We start from the raw sequence: 17964 nt of genomic DNA on the forward strand, positions 1-17964 counted from the left end.
AACGTGCTGTTACTGTGTTCATATAATACACAACAGACATTTATATTACTGTAACTGATGTCTGGATACAGGACAGAATGGGGATTTATGTTCTGGAGCCAGATGGGTCTGACGCAGGCAATGCCATTCCCAGCACTATATTGTTTAAATAAACAATTGTTTCTTCTTTCCTGATCCACTTTGCCACTCTGGTCACAAGAAAATGCCATGTTACCAATATTAACTAATCCAGCATAAATTCTTCACCATGATAAAAAAACTGCATTACATATTTATGTCTAGATGTCCAAACTTTTTAAATACCACATCCCTTCAGCCAACCAAGTAGCATTGGTCCTCAAGGCAATATTATATGGCATAACACCCTCACTGTTTGCTTGCCATTCATCCCCCACCACTCGGTCCACAATCCCTACCCTCCAGCTGTCACTCACAGTCCACATGTTCCCCTTGGCTTTCAATTTCCCTATGTGTGCAGCCCCCAGCTATCACTTCCTTGGTAATTGCACCAAAGGCACGTGCCTAGCCTGCCTACCCCAAGGTATAAGCTCCTTTTAGATTGTCAACTCTTTTGAGCAGGACCCTTTTTGCCTCTTGAATCAGTTACAGTGGTGTAACTATAGAGCAGATCCCATGATTGCAGGGGACCAAGGGGTCTGCTATCTCTATTGGTCTTAGAAGTCCCCTCTCCCCAGCCACTATTACCTACTCAACACGAGTGGCTGGGGAGCAGGGCACAAGTGCGGACTGGTAGGAGAGGGCAGGGTAGCTGCATGCCAGGCCTCTCTGAAGATTTTGTTTTCTGTGGGGGGTTGTTGCTCCTGCACAACTGATCAGGTTGTTCTTGCATTTGTGTATGTGATCTGTATGTTCAATATCCACTAGCACCTACAGCGCTTCAGAATATGTTGGTGCTTTATAAATATGTGTTAATAATAATTATACCATACCATATTACAGGTGCTGTTTTTTATAAGAGCGCACATCTGTGAAATATATAAACTGACCAGGTTCTGACTGAAGTTTATACAATAAAGAATCAAAAGGACCTTGTTCTGTTGAAAAGTTTTGCTCCAAAATTTTATTGCCGGGTTTGTGAAAATTGGGTTTGAATCATGTTGCTTCTTTATTGTATTGGTTTATTTACTGGTGGAGGATGAATCCAGAATAAGTACCATTTATTGAAACTGTAACAATATTCTCCTATGTGATTGAATATGTCAAGTGGATGAACATGTCTGTGCCATAATATCTGTTTTCAGATAACATGCGTCAGTGCAACCCCTACAGAATCACTCACTGATGGTTTTACTGTTATTACTTGCAGCTTAAGGGAACATATTAGGTGCATGTGACTTCTTATGATGGAAGTTTCATTGACTGCAAATGGGATAAAATGCTTCCTCTGAGGCGAGGTAGATTGCTGATTGCTTGATGAGGCATACTAAAGCATTAGCAGTTGTACTTTTTAAGAGGGAAATGAAATCAGAGGTGCCTACATGTGGCAGATCCTCAATGTCCCATTTATGAGGTTTCTTTGTTAAGGACAGTAAGAATAATAAGCTGTTGTGCACAGATACATATGGAACCGGATTAATTGAAGCATCTGGCAAACATAGCCACACTGGTTTCCTGTTAAAATAATTAGTGTGCTGTGTGCATCAGTAAAGCTTACTCCTACTACAAAGACAGAGATTCTTAACCTATATGTGAACACACTAAAATGGGTCCCCATGCTGTTTAGGGAGGGTCTCTGTCATTCTAACTAGTAAGATTATTCCTGGAGTCCATGTAGTAAGTAATTACTTTCTCTTTCAGGTGTTCCAGCAAAACCTTAATATTTTATATGCTACCCATCTATTATTCAATAAGGTTTTTGTAATTTGTTGCTACGGATATTGGCTGAAAGATAAATAAGCCAGCCAGCCATATATCAGAGGGATCTCAGGACAAACATGTCATTTTTTCTTCATCTAAAAGCCATTGTACCTGCAATGTGAATGAAGCGAAGCGCATCCAATTGTCCTCTGGTTCAGTTTTGTTGGTTAAAGTAAAATGATTTTATGTACACTCATTCATGACCAGACTCCCTGGTGAGACAGAGCAAGCTTGGAGGATTTCCTTTGTGCCACTTGCAGGGCTTACATTTTCTTAGCTTTATATGTTGTCAACTATAAAAAAGACACGCTAATTGTCATTTGCAGTTTCTCATTTCCATCAAATGAAAAGCAAAATCAATGTTATTGTGATAAATCTATATCATTATTTTTCACCAAAAAAGCCTCATGTGGCAGAAGAGTTTACACAGTGATGAACAATATTCTTGAAGCAGCATTAACATTAGATAAAACACTAATGCGTTTGTATATGACATTTACTGTGGCAGCTGTTACAATGCCATTCTCTTAGTTGGGAGTCTCATAAGAAGGGTAGGTAAGTGCATAGTGAGTAAACTGGCACAAATGCTGCTTCTAACATATTCTGACTGAACACTGCAAAAGGGGGATAAGTGCATTGCAGGCATATTTATGGCAGTATTTTTGTGCTTTGTGTCCAATGCAATTCATATAGCAATTTCTCCTTCCACAGCTTGTATGCATACATTTTGCACATCAGGTAGAAGACCCAGAGTAGCTCTGAGCCCAATTGCTCCTTGCGTTCACAGGCATTCTAAAGGTGCACCTTGTGAAAGATATGCAGGTACGAGGTTTCAAGGGGATGTCCATGCCCCATGCATTATAGCTCTAATGTAGATATCCAAAAGATCATGCTTTTAATGAGCCCAATATGCCACATATGTCTCCATGCTGCAGTTTATTTTCATAGCTTTTGTTGAGGTTTTTACATGGAACAAGTAACATTTTTACTTAAACAATGGTGAACTTGAAAAACACTGACTGACAGAAAACAATATATTCAATACTGTGGGATAGTTTTTATTTCGTAGCAGATTCCCGCTAAATGTTCTGGATCGGATTTAGTGATATCCTACACCGTTGCAATGTGATTAAAATATTCTCCTGTTCCAATTTTTGAGCCAGAGTACTGGCAGTGTTGAACCTGTGTTACCTTAAATGCCCCAATCCTAGGCATTTCTGTGCAGGATTGTAATAAAGTCATGGTGAAAACCACTTCATTTATGTATTCCAAAAGCAGCTGTGCCCCATCACATGCCTTGTATTGCGCTTGGTTGTCTACAGGAAAATGTACACAACTTATAAACAGTAAATGCATGTGGATACATCTCTGCCATCTTTATTGAAGCGAGAGAGATTATACAGAATGAAGAAAAAATTAATCATATCCTTGCAGGAAACCTATAGCCAGGTCAGAGGCAAAGAAAGGGATGCTGAAAAGCTAGCACTGCAACTAGAAGTGGTGCTGCAAAACACAATTTGCCATGTTTTACTGCTCACAATGCAGCATTCTATTTTAGCTTAGGTAAGAAAATAGTATGCAACATAACTTGTCAACTTGTGGGAGCAAAGTTTTGTAATATCTTGCCAAATGGAGTTTGTGCAGCAGTGAACTGTAGGAGTGAGCACACAGCCTCCCTCGTGCTATAGATCACTGCACCTTGCACCCTGCATGGGCAACTGGATTTTGGGAAACAGTAGGCACTGTATCAAAAACATTTAAAAAGTTATTTTGACCATCATGATTTCCTTGTGTCCCTTTGATGAAGTGCTGCTCAGTATGTTTGCGTATTGTTCTTTCTTTTTATAAACATGCTTGATTCCTCTGCTGAAACCGTTTTCATAATACTCAGCATCCCAGGGCCGTGTCAGCAATAATCACAAAGGCAGATTTAAAATTCCAGTTATCTAATTTACAAGTCAGTGTGTGTTCTGAGATCATAGGGCCAGAAAAAAGGAAACTAATGTTACAGCCCTTTTTTCCCCCTCTATTTATATATATATTTGGTGGCATATATAGCATATTGGACTTAAAGATTTTGTTTTACATATAAGTGGAAAGGTAGTTATGACAAAACAGCTTGTTATAATTTGCTCCCTAACCAGTGATTAAAGTTATCCATGCTGTGGTACACTATTCTGAATGGCATCTGCCAAGGCAGGGTTTATCAATTTTGTGAATTAAGTGATCCAGTTATTGTCTAACTAAGCCATATTATTTATTAAAAATCAAATCGAGATAGAGTTGCAACAGTTTAGTTTATATTAATATTAATATTAGATTCAGTTAGATACAATACTATCCCCTGCTAAAGACACGGTTTTAGCTCTGCTTTCTCTCTGGGTTAGCTGCAGGTTCTGTACATGCATTTAAAGGGACAGTATACCCCCAACATGAGTTAAAAGAATAGTACTTGTGCTCAGCATCCTTTTTGTCTGTTGATTCATCAAGTTATTACTTGAGCTAAACATGAAAAACAGGGCAATTAAAGCTACTCCATGGTTGCAAGGTAGATAATTAAATTATCAGTATTTAACCCCACCCCTTCCCCCTCTGTTATGTCTCCACCCTCATTATACAGGCTGATTATCTGAGCAACGGTAATCTAATTATCTACCTTGCAAGTACCAAACACAGAGTAGCTTGCTCCAAGCCATTGATTTTCTGTGACTAAAACAATAGGCAAAATGTACATTCAGCACAAGCCCTATTGCACTCATGTTGAACAAGGGGGCATACTGCCGTAATAAGTCTCTTATTTGAACATTGCCGATGGAAAGGCTGGGGATTTACTGACTATATATATGATTTTTATGACTTTCCCCATGTGGATTGAAGAACTGAATTATTTTTAACAACTTTTCACAGTTTACGCAGTAAATAATCATACACCCTGCTTACACATCTATAATATAAGCTGTATGTAGATTTTTTTTACTATTGTTCATAATAAGATTTCATCAAAATAAATCCCATATTGTAACAAGTACATAAAGATTACCATCCTGCTTACTTTCAAATGTACTCTTTGTGATCCACAGGGAGTCAGCTGAATTATAGGGCCTGCAGCTTATGGTTTTATTAAACCACTCTCATTGGACTCACAGGAACATAAACTACCATATGAAGGAATATTGTTCTAGGAATTTATGATTGCAGATAAAGCTTTGTTTTATAATGAATGCCTGGTGTCCATGAGAAGTTGGAGAACTTTCTTTTATACTTTTTATGGAAAAATAAACATACGGCTAGGGTTATTTAGCATTATGACAACAAGTGGGGATTCTGCAACAAATGAAATACATGGTAACACTATATTAATTCTTTCTGCTGAGCTGCAGATATAACACAATGGGAAGCTGAGTTCAATTCCAACTTTGTTCAATCTGAACAAAGTTAAGATGCATGGTATATAAAATCAAGTCATATTTATATATTATTGCTGCTGGAGCGAAAAAAACCCCATAAAAATATGAGGTTGCTTATTTATAGATACACAATATATATAGTTTTATGGGAAATCATCTTCCATGAAAATTGCAGTTGTTTTAACCCATTCGCAGGCTCTGTAGTAACAAAGATAAATTTGCTGAGGTCCAGTAACCCATAGCAACCAACCTGCAGCTTAAAAAGGGGACCTGTTATAAATACAGTACATCCATACCTGTTATAAATGGATTTAAAAATCTGAGCTGCCAGTCACGTATATCTTTCCCCAAGGCACAGACGTGGGACAGGCAATTACTTTCACTTTCCATTCAGCACTTCCTAAATGTCATTGCATTTATGTATCTTGTAAATGGGTATGGCCATCAGGTGCCAGATTGTGGAGCATAAACAAGATTTTGGTATGATACAAAGCTTGTCTTAATAACAGTACAAAATAGAAGCTTATTGCTTGCTATGATTGCTCACTTGCAAGACTGAGAGAAACAAGATTTATATAACTTATGTAGTGTAAGTAAAGTTTATTTTGTTCGACTAGCATAATAAAAAAAGATTTGGAATTGAGGTGACAGGTCCCCTTTAAACTGTCTTGCAGACAGGATAGTAAAATTAAGCATCAGGCTGGTATGGATATTTATTAAAAAAGGTAACAAATGACAATAGATTTAGTTTTGCCCATGGGGAGTCTGTTGAGAAGCTTCTAGGAAAATATGGGTTAATCTGGACTAAACTTGGCCATATGTTGTTCCATAAAGGCTGCCAACTTGGCAACTAATTGGCCTGAGCACTATAACATACAGATTACATAAGAACACAACTGATAACTGATACAAGAGTTATACAGGTGAACTTACAATTTTTTTTTGCTATCACTTTACAATGTGTAAAATAAAGTGTACTTTTTAATTGCTTCCCACGAACTCATGCCTGGCACTTGAGTAGGTAGGTACAATCAAACTGATCACTCTTTTGGAAGGTTCTATTTTCCATGTTTTTCACAATATTCTACTTCCCCCACACTGATTCATTATGAGATTATGACAACCATCCTGAATCTTCCTGTAAGTTAGTGTGAGTATACAAACAACTCCACACTATAATAATATGAGTAAAGAGTGAAGGTGATTATATGTTGTAAGGTTTCAGTGAGAATATTGCTAATTAGGGCAGCTAAATATGTGCCTCCTATAGTGCACACCATCATTTGTATCTGGAGGATGTAATCTATGCAGACACTGAAAAGATTTACCTGTTGATCCTGTCAGATGTGATGTCAGATATTTATTTTCTCTCTCATTAATGTCTTTCAATGAAATCAAATCCTCCGCCCTCCAGGGTAACTTAGTACTTTGCTTGGGAAACATTAAATCTTGTTGAAAGACCATAAAACTGCTTTTGCACATAAGCTACCATCTGCTGCCTTCGCATTTCTGCGTACATTATTATGGCTAGCTTGTATGTGTAGATATGAAGGGTTCCAACATTTTATAACTGAAAACATTACAATATTCTTTTTTTTACTTATGAAATGGATCAAATGTATGATCCCTGTATGTTGTATGTATTATGGCACCATACTACCTACATACCACCATCATACCATGTTACAATGCCTTTCTAATATTAAGCATCCTTTGATGCAAGCAAAAGGTCCATAGATAAAATGTACAAGACAGCATCACATACACAAATTGAAACTGGATTAAGATGCTACATACATGGTAATGTATTAAAAGTCAGAAAATTAGCACCAGGTCTTGTATGCTATAGCAACCAATTAGCCGGTATCATTTACTGGTGTCTGATTGTAAGCAAACATCTAATTGTTGCTATTGGTTACCAAACCTGGTGCAGTCCTTGCAATATGTGGTATGCAAGGAAAAGATATGTTTAACCAGCACAGTGGACTAAGGCTGAGGTCATACAGAGTATTTTTTTCTGCAGGCCGAGAGGAGCAGATTGGCTCCCTTATGCACCTCGGTAAAACTGCATTAACAGGTAAAACGTCTGCCTCTGCTCGGCTACATGAAGCAAACCCTTGGCCCAGAAAACACAATGAAAATGTTATAGCTGTATTTCTTTATGTTTCCTTTGAGGTGAATGTGTAATTACTTCCCCGTTGAACTAATAAGGAAGTAATTTCCCTGGGCTTTACCAACTCAGACAGCATATTCTGTCTTACACAGGACCTCCTTTGTTCACTCCCTTACTGTTACAACCTTCCATGTGCCCTCTTATAGTCCTCTTATAATAGGATAATTCCTTTACAAAATACATGACCAGACAAACTTGACTGAACATGAATAGACAATGATACAGCAGCAGTAGCACAATTCCAATGTGTGATGAAAATACTAAAAGAGATATGAATAAACAGTATCTAGCATATTTATTCTCTTGTAATGAGAATGCAAGAAGAAATGGTCATTTTAATTTCCTTTTATTTGGATTAGAATTTGTAAAACAAGACCAAACAGAGGTTTTACGGAAACTTCACTAATTTCGACTTTTTCATATTTCATAATTTCATATTCCTTATGCTTGAATTATCTCTTTACCCTTAAGATCGTAAGCTCTTGCATGTAGGGACCTCTAATCCTACTTTTATTCTGTAATTCTGTAACTTGTTTGTTAAATTATTGTAAGACCTCTGTTTGTTATAAATGAAAATGCTGTTCAACTGGCTGGTGCTATATAAATAAATAATAATGATGATTATAATAATGATTTACTTTTGATATATTTGAATTTTTTTCATTGTTTTGTTTTTGTTTGTTAACCAAACTTTAGGGGGAGTGGCATTTGCTGACACTGAAAAAAGTTGCAAACCCCGAGAAAGTCACGGGAAAAAAAGTTGCAACTTTTTCAAAATGTATTATGGGTTTTTTTTTCTGCGACAATTCCAAATCTCAAAGACTTGCCGCCTTAAACTTGTCAAGGTCATGTAGAACAAAATGGCAGATGTCACATATCACAAAGACTATTCCTAAAAACAATTAGTTCTAGACATATTGGTTCCGTGATGCAGAATTATGCCTGTGTGGACATTAGATTTCAGGTAAAACACCGTAGATCTTCTCTGACTGATAAAGTAAATATTGAAGAGAGTAGATAGAATGCCATTAGTGACAAAGCAGGCACACTGGAAGTACTGTATGTAGGATTTGGGTCACCTGTTTGTGACCCATTAAGAAAATTTCTAATGTTTTTAGAGAGGTGAAGCTCAGGCAACAAGACGTCCCGTGTGCCATTTTCCTTAGGGCCGTGACAGACGGGGAGATTAGTCACGGTGCGACAAATCTCCCTTGTCGCGAGCGACTAATTTCCCTGACATGCCATCCCACCGGCTGCAATGTAAATTTCCGGTGGGAAGGCATATGCGGCGCGGCGATTTGCCGAAATCGACGATGTTGCCTTGAGAGGAAACTTAGACGATATCGACGCAGCGTATGCCATCCCACCGGCGATTTACATTCTAGCCCTTAAAAAGCAGTATCTATCTTGCTGTTTACATTCTTTACGCTCCTTGGCTCTGACTTCTGAAATAATGTAGCACAAACCAGCTGATTAACATTGTTTGAAGAGTCAGTCCCAAAAAAAAGAAAAGGATGAAGAAATACTGCTAGAACATTTTTGATTAAAGTATATAACATATAGGGGGATAACCCCTTTAATAAAAAAAAAAAAGCTAAAAAAGCTCATTGGCACATAGAAAGACTTTGGAAGCTATAAAATAAGTCTGGTGTAGCAATGATAGAAGCTCTTTTACTTAGATACAACAAATGATTTCCACTCCAGTTGGGCATGGTACAGGTTATTTTAAACTTAAAAAGCACACGATTTTGTATAATGTCCTTTCTTGTGTCTCTAAAGCAGAAGTGATGCAATTATTCATCTTTGTTTACAGAATATTACCACATTGTTGTGGGCATGTTATAAATTCATATGCTGAAGCCACACCTTGCACAATGTACTCTCACGACCTAATAGAATCATACAATGTGGGTGCTACCATGAATACCCAACCCTTTAAGCATTTGTTCCACACTGTGCTTCTGCCCCTGTCATGCAATGACTAAATGCAGCAAGGCCAGACATGCCCAGCGGATGCGCCCTTTTAGGGAATGTACATAAGCAGCAACTGATCCAAGCAAATGACTACATTTGCAAAACTTTCTAATACCCACTATCATGTACTGCCTAGGTACACTGGTATCAAACAAACAAAAAAGTACAATACTTTTAAATTAAAGAAAATTCAAGCCTGGTTCTAGAGAATCATATTTAGACATGTAAAAAGTGTATTCGATTTTTAAATACTCAAAAAATAATTATATGTTAGCTATCAAGATCAGTAGCACTGGCATAATATGGTAACAAAAGGCCAACTGTCATGCTAAAATGACAATTATAGAATAAAAAGGGCTTTTGTGTATAGGATTAATGCCATACAGGATAAATGCAGGTAAATGCAGGCCAAGAATCACCCCCTCCCCTGGCATCATACTCATACAAATACATATTCACTCGTTTCCTTGCCGAAATCCATCTGTGTGCCTATACCCGGCCCGATTCAGTGGCTTTGGGTGTATGCACAGGAGAAAGCTAATGCTAGCATAGGGCCTGCGTTTATCCACAGGCTGAGAATCAGCCCCATGTGGCAGTAGCCTACAGAAATGAATAACATATGTTTATTTAGGGAGCAGCAGACACATTTTCCTGAGAATTATTCACAGTACAGGGGAATACCTCTACTGACTGCAAACAAAGGGGTTGTTCCTTTTGCAGCTATGCTTGTATATACCTCACACCCATGACAACCTGTTGCTAAAATAGTAAATCTACACCTGATGTTTTATAGTAAGATTTAAATGCAAAATGAAGACATGGGAGAGATTATTGGGCTGGCTAGGAAATTCATAGATTTTCTGACATCATTTTTTATAGGATCTGGCACACCAGCAGATGGGTTAAGGATGAAAAGAGCAGAAGTAATAGTCTGTAACTCTTTATCATGGACTATCTTATTTCCATTTATAGCTCTGCCCTCTGCTCCAAGACAGAACACAAACATATTCAATCTGTCAATTAGAACAATCACAGGTCAACCAGACTTCCCCACGATTCCTCCCATGCAACAAGGGTTGAGTGCTTATGTATACCTCAGAGTTATTTTTTGTTTGTTAATGATAGATTGGCCATTTCAGACAGTATAGAATTTCTCAGCACATAAGAATGTTCGTAAGTATGATGTCTGGAAAAGATGAACAGTTTGTGCCCAAATGTCACTGTATTTTAAATATACTGTTGCCAATAACTAGGCTTTTTTCCGAAGTAATAAATTTTTTCTTTCTCTCTATTTCTAGCAAAAGAGTGAAACCGTGCATCCTTATGCTTTTAATATATTGTCCTTGAGTTGCAATAAATACTTTTATAAATTAATACAAAGACATGGGTTTATTACTAATTAATGATTGGTTGTGGATGTAAAACTACAATACGAATTACTGCCTGTGGATACTGGCACTTGGACTGTTGGATGTAGACCTACCATTGCTTACTGAATAACAGGTTTTATGAGTATTTCACCTTTGTTAGAGCAGTGTTCCCCCACCATGTTGCTCACCAACCCCTTGGATGTTGCTCCCAGTTTACTTGAAGCAGGTGTTTTTTTTCCATTCCTGGCTTCAAGTCAAGTTTTGGTTGCATAAAAACTAGTTGGACTGACAAACAGAGCCTCCTGTGGGCTGCTAGTGTCCATAAGGGCTACCAAATAGCCAATCACAGCCCTTATGTGGCACCCCAGGAATTTTTTCATGCTTTTATTGCTCCCCAGCTCTTTTTATATTTGAAAGTGGTCCACAGCTAATAACACATTGGTGACCTCTGTATTAGAGTGTATACTGATCCATGCTCTGTGTATTACTGTCTAATGCCCTTTGTCACTTCTATGTCAGCAGCTATTACTAGGCCTAAAAACCCAGGGAATATTACCCAGTGTCACATGCCATATTAACCATTTCAAAATTAAATTGAGATAATTAAACTCTTGGTTGGTGGCTTTGCTGTAAGTATGCAGTACACAGCCATGCCCTCTGGGTGTTAGAAGGTCATATATGTTTGGTTAAATGCATAGCCAGTGCCCTTTGATAAGCTATAAACTCCCAGCATACATCAAAGATGCATAGTTGCACAGGGGTTTCTGGGAATTATAGTAAGACAAATTTGGTTTGACAAAGTTGTCTAAGGCTGCTAGGAAAAAGGAAAAGACCACACAAAAAGGGATAAGTACAAGCAAAGTACAAGTTTTTTTCCCTAAAATTGCAGCATTGTTGCCCTTGCTAGGGGAAGTTGGGCCTGACATTATTGTGGGTAGTGATGAGTGAATTTTTTCACCAGACATGGATTTACAGCAAAATTCCACATTTTGCCATTGGCAAATTGTTTTGCGAAACAGGGAGCCGGGGGTACTGATCAGCACTGAGTGCCACTATACAAAAGTGCAAAGAGCATGTATTGATGCACAAATACCTTTAATGAATGGGACTTTATGCACAACTAACTGCAGGGAAACTGCAAATTCCATTGTAGTCTTAACTGGCCCCTAAACTTATTTACATTTTTATACAATCCTCAATCATACCTTTGTATAAAATATCACCAGAAAAGTGTCTATGCATTTTCTGATTTGCTGATGTTTGTACCTCTCTGATTTTCATTTTCAATTATTTGTTTTTTTGCCTTTTAAATTGTTTCACACATCTATTTCATATATCTATAAAGCAGAGCAAAAAAACCTGTTTGTCCATACATGACAAAGCACATGCATAGGCAGCATCTAAATCTAATAATCTAAATCTGGAAAAAGTCTATATTTTCCAGACAGGTTTAAACTCTAAATCAGACTAATAGACATATAAACACTAACTTTACAGGGTAAATGGCAATTACATTACATAGATGAAATAGCGTGAGCACACACATTAATCAAAATCTCAAGTCTTAAATACTTATAATTGCTGGCATTAGGTAAAAGGCTGATTGTTCAAACCTGTTTGTAAGGTACATGTAGGGTCTTTTTTACCTATTATGATACTAATGGAAAAATATTTGTGACAAAAATATGTAATTTTATTATACAATAAGTTCGATTGTTCTATATCTCCATAATACAAAAGCGCACAGCTGCTGAGTTGGATTAGGCTGGTCTTTAAAGAGGTGGACATTTCAGAGAGTTGAGAAAACAGTGTCAGTGGAACAGTGAGGAAGTGGAGTAGAATTTATTGTTAGCAATATGAATAGCATGTAATACATTACTTTTTAAATGATTTTAAGATTTAATATAAACTATGGTTTTACACATATGCATCCCACCCTTTTCTCAATCAGTGTGGAGAAATGCTAAGAAATACATGTTTTTGCAAGGCAGACACATACAGGAAAGTTTGGAGAGCACAGATCTATGGGTTTATGTTTGTAGTTAATCCCATCACCTGCCAAGTACTTGCAGAAGTATTTTCAAGCAATTACAATGTGAGTGAATTGGGGGACAATTCTAGCCAGCTTACAGATGCATTTTGAGACTGCTTAGAAATGCAGCACTTCTACGCACCTTTTCTCCCTATTGCTAAGCAGATTTGCAATCCATTCTTTATAAATGTCATGACGGAAAGTAATTGTTGAAGCTAGCAGAGGGAACCTCATATCTACTTCAAAGCTCAATTAAAGACGTAAAAAGTACAATATGCTGACAGAGGCGCCCAGATGTACTGTATATCGCTCTCATGAGCTTCAGTGTCCAAGGTATAGTTATCCTTAAGATAAAACAGCTTTTAATAAAAATGTGCAAAATACTTGGAATCTCCGAAATTGTGAATCAAGGGCACATGAAGCCACAAATATAAAGGTGATCATTAGTATGCATGGATGTGTCTCCTAGAGACATTTTCCAATTTGCTCCAATTCCAATTAATTTTCTATTGAAATCTAGGAGAGCAGATTATTCCAAAACAAAGTTAGATATATTTAGAAGACATTACTGTGGAACATTTACAAGAACCAGATGTTTATATAGATCAGGATTCTGTCCTGAAGCAAAGGCTGATAGGTGTTTTGGGGTTATTTGATCCCCATAGAACAGACTTGAAAAGGGGAGCTAAAGTCGGGTATTCACGGGCCATTGCTGTAATTTATGCAGTCCGTGGCAGGTAAGCAGCCCTATCTTTAGACATGTACATAGATGTATCATCATGGATAGGTAGAATTTCTGCACTAACTTGAAATAGATTTTAGGAAAGGACTGAAACTATAGAATGGGATTGGACTGACATTTTAGTAGAAAGCCTACCAGTAATACGACCTTTTCTTTTTAAAAAGTACTGTAAAATACATTAGTAGTCTTTACCCTGTGGTGAACATACATTGCCAGGGCTTCTCCACAACCACAAACATGAAAGATTCCCCCTCATGGTCCTTCATGGTATTTTCCCTGGAACCCCAGCCCCAAAGGAGATCATGTTACCACAAAATATCCTTGACAGACTTTGTGAAATACTTATCAGATACTTTTAGTATTGCCATCATAGCAGAAAACTGTTTGGGAATTCTGGGACTTATAGTGCAGCAATAGCTAAATAGTCACAATTTTTAGACAACTTTATAGCAAATTGTAAAAAAATAAACCCTAGAATTTTGTACTCAGACACCAAATATCTGTGCACTTTAGTGGCTGTTTATGTTTATCCGTTAATTTGTAATTAATGTTTATGGGGCTAAATTAGCTTACAGTGTTGTTTGTCTTCACAAAAATGCTTGATAGGGTTCTTTGAAATTGGAACAATGAATATCCACTGTGTCAGCATTTTTACCATGTAAAAACTGAAAATAAATCTGGAAAGCGGGGTTGGTTCTATGAATGCCCTTAGTGGCTGGGAATCTATGTGACCTCAGGTAGCAGGTTCTGTAGATCTTTCTAATTGTAGTTAACTGTCAAAACTAAAAGTTTAATCTGCCAATGCACTTTGTAGGCACATAGGCACATAGGTACGTGCTTGGTTCATTGGCAGATGATGAAATAAAAGATGTTAACAGCTGCTCTTCATTTCCTGTCAGATTCAAACACATGAAACAATGAATGTGGCCATGCCTGTTTATTGGCCCCTTATGCCAGTGCCAACTAATCATGACCAATATGGAAAGAACAAATAAGGTCCAAGTTATCTACAGTAGCCCATATCAAACAACCAGTGCTTGATTCATTATTCTAGTTCTATTAAAGTTAATGAATTACCGGTTGCTATGGGTCACTGTACTACCATAAAGTTGTACCTATGCCAATAAAGAAAACAGTTTGTAGGCATCTGAAAGCATATTTAAGCAATATACACTTTGCAAAGACTAAAGGTCCCCATACACTGGCAGATGTACCCCAAGTATTAAAAGGTTATACTGTATCAGTCTGGGGTTGGTGTGAAACAAGAAACCACTCCCCATAGTAGAGGTACATAATTAGATACTCTGTGGCCTGCTGCCAAGGCTTGAGATCCCGCCATTGATCTAACATGGAAATCTGCTGCAAAATAAAATCTGTTGCTGAACTAAGTTGACTGCTAGTTGTTCTGTGTTCATGAAGGGAAATAGCAATCTGAATAAAAACCACAACTGTGTCAGAATGTAAGGATGTAGTGTTAGGGGGAGACTCTTTTATAATACTGGCACCTGCACTGTATTACTTTCTATCATATATATGCATATATATTTATATCATGACCCTGAATGAGAAGAGGAAGGCAAGTCTGTGGAAACGCTGGAAATGTTAGGATTTCATGCACACAAAACTGCCTTATTTTAAAACACAATCTCATATTTAGATTTGTTACCTAATAACTGATTTTAGTTCCTTGACTCCCAAAAGAGGGCAATGCTAAAATACTTGGATTAAACTCAGTATGATCCACCCAAGCACCATTGGGATCTTTCTCTCTATTTTCATATTACTTCACAGAAAATGTGTTCAACACCATATTCCTTATTCATTATACAAACCGGATTCCAAAAAAGTTGGGACACTAAACAAATTGTGAATAAAAACTGAATGCAATGATGTGGAGGTGCCAACTTCTAATATTTTATTCAGAATAGAACATAAATCATGGAACAAAAGTTTAAACTGAGAAAATGTACCATTTTAAGGGAAAAATATGTTGATTCAGAATTTCATGGTGTCAACAAATCCCAAAAAAGTTGAGACAAGGCCATTTTCACCACTGTGTGGCATCTCCCCTTCTTCTTACAACACTCAACAGACGTCTGGGGACCGAGGAGACCAGTTTCTCAAGTTTAGGAATAGGAATGCTCTCCCATTCTTGTCTAATACAGGCCTCTAACTGTTCAATCGTCTTGGGCCTTCTTTGTCGCACCTTCCTCTTTATGATGCGCCAAATGTTCTCTATAGGTGAAAGATCTGGACTGCAGACTGGCCATTTCAGTACCAGGATCCTTCTCCTACGCAGCCATGATGTTGTGATTGATGCAGAATGTGGTCTGGCATTATCTTGTTGAAAAATGCAGAGTCTTCCCTGAAAGAGATGACGTCTGGATGGGAGCATATGTTGTTCTAGAACCTGAATTTATTTTTCTGCATTGATGCTGCCTTTCCAGACATGCAAGCTGCCCATGCCACACGCATTCATGCAACCCCATACCATCAGAGATGCAGGCTTCTGAACTGAGCGTTGATAACAACTTGGGTTGTCCTTGTCCTCTTTGGTCCGGATGACATGGCGTCCCAGATTTCCAAAAAGAACTTCGAATCGTGACTCGTCTGACCACAGAACAGTCTTCCATTTTGCCACACTCCATTTTAAATGATCCCTGAGCTTGTGGATCTTGCTAAGAAATGGCTTCTTCTTTGCACTGTAGAGTTTCAGCTGGCAATGGCGGATGGCACGGTGGATTGTGTTCACTGACAATGGTTTCTGGAAGTATTCCTGAGCCCATTCTGTGATTTCCTTTACAGTAGCATTCCTGTTTGTGGTGCAGTGTCATTTAAGGGCCCGGAGATCGCGGGCATCCAGTAAGGTTTTACGGCCTTGACCCTTACGCACAGAGATTGTTCCAGATTCTCTGAATCTTCGGATGATGTTATGCACAGTTGATGATGATAGATGCAAAATCTTTGCAATTTTTCGCTGGGTAACACCTTTCTCATATTGCTCCACTATCTTTCTGCGCAACATTGTGGGAATTGGTGATCCTCTACCCATCTTGGCTTCTGAGAGACACTGCCACTCTGAGAAGCTCTTTTTATACCCAATCATGTTGCCAATTGACCTAATTAGTGTTATTTGGTCTTGCAGCTCTTCGTTATGCTCAAATTTACTTTTTCCAGCCTCTTATTGCTACTTGTCCCAACTTTTTTGGGATTTGTTGACACCATGAAATTCTGAATCAACATATTTTTCCCTTAAAATGGTACATTTTCTCAGTTTAAACTTTTGTTCCGTGATTTATGTTCTATTCTGAATAAAATATTAGAAGTTGGCACCTCCACATCATTGCGTTCAGTTTTTATTCACAATTTGTTTAGTGTCCCAACTTTTTTGGAATCTGGTTTGTACATGGTAAGCCAATATTCCAGTTATTATCTCGAAAGGATAAGAGGAATGGGAAATCTGTGTCCTTTTAAACCTCAAGTCCAGTGGTGTAACTAGAATTTACTGGGCCTACAGCAAAATGACTTTATATTTGCCTACACACTAAGAAAATAATTAGTATTGCAGTTGTACTGTAGACATGACCCCAACCTGGCCCTCTTTATTCAAACTCCTAGAAGGTCTCTATTGTTACAGACCTATGGCCACTCCTAGCTTAGAATATTCATAGGTAAAAATAATGAATGTGAATTACTTACTCCCCATTTTGCCTGTCACACAAGAAATCTGTTTACTTTATGCAACACTATATATAACACTATACATTCAGACTGGTAAGTTAACAAGAAGAGATTGATTTAAATCGTAAGACATTTTCCTTATAACAGATTAAATAGGGAAGGAACTGGATGTCCTGTTCTTACCTTTGCTGTTTGAGTGTTTTACATGCTACATTTACTCCATATTAAACCTTTCTCAGCTTTGCCCTCCCATCAGAATGGAACGTCCATGGTGCTACATAGGATCCAACATTCAAAGCTGCAAATAATACTCTTGGTCTGTGATCTGTCCCAAAAAGTCAGAACAATATTATCTTCTTTCCCTTCCCTGGAACAATAGTATTGTGCAATGGATGGGCTGTGAAGCGCGTTGATCAGCACAAATGACATGCCCTGCTTGTATGTAACCACATGTCCTTACCTGCCTGCAGGTTAGAGCTATAATATATGCTTGCTCTTCCAGTCAATCCAAACAGGCAGAAGGGTGCAAACCAGCTCTGGAAGCTGTTGAGCCCACACGATACAACATTACAATAAAAACTGCTCAGTATGCGTTGTTTGAGGCTAGTATGTAAGCTGTTGAGTAGCTGAAAATGAATCATGCTCAAACTTGCATTTTACCAGAGAAAGGCAGTCACAGACTAGTAAGAATTCAGCTTTCATAATAA

At 37.8% G+C, this 17964-nt stretch overlaps 1 protein-coding gene across 1 annotated transcript in view; it reads right to left on the reverse strand.

The window, feature by feature from the left end:
• Positions 1–17661, reverse strand: part of frmd6 (FERM domain containing 6) — a 103511-nt gene extending 85850 nt beyond the window's left edge. The window contains exon 1 of the mRNA XM_031890861.1: positions 17441–17661. The gene's annotated coding sequence lies outside the window, so the exon portion shown is untranslated. The remainder of the gene's footprint in view (positions 1–17440) is intronic.
• Positions 17662–17964: the final 303 nt, after the last annotated feature.

Source organism: Xenopus tropicalis, chromosome 8, assembly GCF_000004195.4.
Source record: "Xenopus tropicalis strain Nigerian chromosome 8, UCB_Xtro_10.0, whole genome shotgun sequence".
In the NCBI taxonomy this organism is placed as follows: domain Eukaryota; kingdom Metazoa; phylum Chordata; class Amphibia; order Anura; family Pipidae; genus Xenopus; species Xenopus tropicalis.